Raw genomic sequence first — 4,463 nt, 5'->3', positions numbered from 1 at the left:
TTTGTCATTTTCTCTGTACATCCTCTTCTTAAGTGCGTCCAAGATCAGGCCATTTGCTGCTCGACCTGTCCATTAGCTCTAGGGTGCACCACCGAGACGTATTTTACTACTATGCTCCTTTCATCGCAGAAGTCCCAAAAAGCGTTCCCGGTGAACCAAGTACCTAGATCAGTGATGATACTGTTGGGTATGCCGAAGCAGTGGACGACCTGGTCGATGAACACAATAGCCTTTTCTGAAGATGCCTTGACTAGGGGCATGTACTCTATCCACTTGGAAAATTTGTCGATCAGCACAAAGACGCATGTAAATTTCCCAGGAGTTGGTTTGAAAGGCCCGATCATATCTAGTCCCCAGCATGCGAAGGGCCAAGAGGCTGGTATTGTCTGAATCTTGTGTGCGGGTACGTGGATTCTCTTGGCGAAGAACTAACAACCTTCACAATGGTAGACCAGCTTCTCTGCATCGGCTACGGCTGACGGCCAATAGAAACCCGCTCAGAAAGCCTTGCCAACCAACGTTCTCGAGGCCATGTGGTTGCCGCAGGAGCCATAGTGGATTTGGTCTAGGAGATGTTCACCATCCTCCTGGGTTATACACTTCATCAATATTTCCTCCTTCGCGTTCTTGCGCCACAATTTGCCATCGATGAGTAGATACTGCTTACTGCGACGCATTAGGCGTTCGTTTTCTGCCCGATCAGTGTAACCACTGCCATCTGTCAGGTACTTGATGAAAGGTACTCTCCAGTCATGCTCCTTAGTGGTCGGAGGTGGTTCGGTGGTGTTTGACGCCAGAACCGTAGCCACCAATGGCTGGTCTGGAGGCTTGTCGACCGCGGGATCTTCTTCGATGGAAGGCATGAGTAGGTCTTGAACAAATACACCATGTGGGACTTTGGCTCAGGATGATCCTAATTTTGACAGCGCATCTACTACTTGATTTTTGTCCCAGACCACATGTGTGTACTCGATGCCGTAGAACTTGCCTTCCAGCGTTCTGATCGATTTGCAGTATGCATCCATCTTTTCACTGGTCGTATCCCAGTCCTTGTTGAGTTGGTTCATGACCAGAGCCGAGTCTCCGTAGACATAGAGATGTTTGACACCGAGCTCGACCACAATGCGCAGACCATGTAGGCATGCTTCGTACTCGGCGGCGTTTTTAGATGCCTGGAAATAAATCCTAAGGACGTATCGGAGCTGCTCCTTGGATGGAGACACGAAAAGGACTCCTGCTCCTACGCCATCGATGTTGAGAGATCCGTCAAAGTACATCTTCCAATACTCATCGGGCCCCTGAGAGGCAGGTGTGCTTAAGTCTGTCCACTCGACGATGAAATCGACAAGTGCCTGAGACTTGATTGTAGTACGGCTTGCAAATTCCAAGGAGAAAGGGCATAGCTCCATTGGCCATTTGACGATGCGCCCGTTTGCATCCTTGTTGCGAATGATGTCTCCCAAAGGGTACTCAGTCATGACCACCACGCGATATTCGTCGAAGTAGTGTTTCAACTTTCAGGATGTGATTAGTATGGCGTAGATCAGTTTCTGAATCTGTGGGTACCTAGTCTTGGATTCATTGAGCACCTCACTGACGAAATAAATTGGTCGCTGTACCTTGTAGACATGACCAGGCTCATCGCGCTCGACCACCATGGTAGTGGAGACCACTCGATTAGTTGCCGCAATGTAAAGCAGGAGGGTTTCATCTTCTCTGCGAGTAGTGAGGACCGGAGGTGATGTAAGGAATTGTTTCAGCTGTGTGAAGGCAGCGTCTGCTTCCTCTGACCACTCAAACTTCTCGGATGCTTTGAGCAGCTTGAAAAACGGTAGTCCTTTTCCGCCTAATCTTGATATGAAACGACTTAGGGTAGCCATGCATCCGGTAAGCTTCTGAACATCCTTCACCTTCTCTGAGACAACTTTTACCTTCTTTGGGTTAGGGCGTATGCCGTCGTGACTGACGACATTGCCGAGCAATATACCAGATGGAACACCAAAGATACACTTCTTTGGGTTTAATTTCCATTTGAATATGTTAAGAGCTGCAAAGGTACGTTCGAGGTTGTCAACAAGGGTGTATGCTTCCTTGGTTTTAACAACTACATCGTCAACATAAGCCTCGACGAGGTCATCTTTTATCTCGTCTTTGAGGCAGGCCTGTATGGTACGTTGGTAGGTAGCCCCGGCGTTCTTGAGCCCGAACGACATGGTCGTGTAGCAGTAAGCGCCGAAGGGCGTGATGAAGGATGTCTTGATTTGGTTGTCCTTTTTGAGAGCGATCTGGTGATAACCAGAGTAGCAATCGAGAAAGGAAAGCGACTCGCAACCAGCAGTTGAATCTACGACCTCGTCTATGTGAGGTAAGCCGAAGGGGTCTTTAGGGTAGTGTTTGTTGAGATCAGTGTAATCAACGCACATTCTCCATTCATTATTCTTTTTGCGTACAAGAACTAGGTTGGCTAACCACTCTGGATGATACACTTCTTTGATAAATCCGGCTGCCAAAAGCCATGTAACTTCTACCCTAATAGCCTCCTTTTTGTCGTGAGCGAACCGTCGTAGCTTCTGCTTGATAGGTTTGGCCTTGCTGTCAACATTTAAGGAGTGCTCGATCAAGTTCCGAGGTACACCGGGCATGTCAGCGGGTTTCCATGTGAACACACTCATGTTGGTCCTCAAGAACCTGATGAGTGCGTCTTCCTATTTAGGATCCAGGTTGGCCCTGATAAGGGCCGTCTTGCTGGGATCACCGTCAACCAGCTAGATCGCTTTGTGCTCTTTGGACTTGATGTTCTTGCGTGGGGCCTCGAGCTCTGGGATCTCCAGGTGGTTGGCTGGGGTCTTCTTGGCGTCGAGTGTGGTCTCGACCATGTGAATAGAGAGGTCGTGAGCCTCTGCTATTTTGAAGCTATCATCCTCGCAGGTATAAGCTACGTATACGTTGCCCCTAAGAGTTAGAACCCCTTTCTCGGTAGGCATTTTGAGCACCAAATACCGGTAGTGAGGTATGGCCATAAATTTGGTGAGCGCCGGTTGACCAAGGATAGCATGGTAGGTGCCATCGAAGTCAGCGACCATGAAGTTGACGTAGTCGGTGCGGAGGTGGTCCGGGGTACCAAATTGCACAGGTAGCGTGATCTGCCCGAGAGGTGTGGAGCTCTGTCTAGGGAGAACACCCCAGAACTGTGCCCCGTATGGCTTGAGATCAGCCTGGGTTATCTTCAGGGCTGGCAAACTATTCTTAAATAGTATATCGATGGAACTGCCACCATCAATCAGCACTCTGTCGAACTGAACCTTGTTACAAGGATCGAGAACTAGAGGAAAACGTCCTGGCTCAGGTATTGCAGCCCATTGGTCCTTTCTACTGAAGGAGATCTTGTGGTGAGACCAAGGAGGGAGCTGCGGATCGGTGATGAGGTTGACGACGTTGGCCACGTTCAAGCAAGCGCGGGCGAGCAGCTTGCGTTTTCATTTGGTCTCGATGGACACTTTGCCTCCAATGATGGTGTGGACGCGATCGGTTGGCTTGACATACTTGTGACGGGGATCTACGTCTTCATCGTCGTTGTCCTCGTTACGCTGCTCCCCTATGTTGTTAGGCTTGTCATATGTATCCGGAGCCTGTTGGTGCGTGTAGATAGATTTGAGAACACGGCAATTCTCCATGGTATGGTTTGACTTGGGATGGAGCTGGCAGGGTCCTTTCAATGCTTTGGCGTAGTCTTCTTCATAGCTACGACGTCCGCCACCTTTTTTAATGGTGTTGACCTCGCCGTCGTCTTCCCTAGCACGCTTGCCCTTGTAATTGTCACGGCGATTACGCCGCTGATTACGCTGGTCGCGGTGGTCGCGGGAATCGTTGCGCTGGTTATGGCGATCAAAATTGTCGTTTCGACCACAATTGCCGCGGTAGTCGTCGCGGTGTGGGGGGTGGTCGGAGCGTGGAACCCTTGCTGCTTCTTCGATGATTATCTTTTTAGCATCATCGACATCCGCATATTTTTTAGCAGTGGCTAGGAGTGCTATGACTGATTCAGGTCTCTTGCGGAGGAGCTTGTCCCTTAGGGCATCGTGGAAGCGGAGACTAGTGATGAAAGCCTCGATTGCCTCGTTGTCAGAGATTGACAGGACCTTGATGCACATCTCCGAGAGGTGCCGGACGTACTCGCACAGTGGCTCATCTTTGCGATCTCGAATCCGCTGTAGATCATATTTGTTGCCGGGTTGCTCGCAAGTAGCAATGAAGTTGTCAATGAATGCTTGCTTGAGCTATTGCCAAGAATCAAAGTAGTTCGCCGGCAAGCTGACCAGCCATTGGTGGCCTACATGGCCAACGATGACTGGGAAGTAATTAGACATGACGTGCTCATCAGCCATGGATGATCTGCACACGGTTTCGTATAGCAAGACCCATAATTCGGGGTTCTCCTTGCCGTCGTACTTCTGAAGTTTTTC

The sequence above is a fragment of the Miscanthus floridulus genome, chromosome 9 (assembly GCF_019320115.1).
Source record: "Miscanthus floridulus cultivar M001 chromosome 9, ASM1932011v1, whole genome shotgun sequence".
Lineage (NCBI taxonomy): Eukaryota > Viridiplantae > Streptophyta > Magnoliopsida > Poales > Poaceae > Miscanthus > Miscanthus floridulus.
This window is presented reverse-complemented; position numbering follows the sequence as displayed.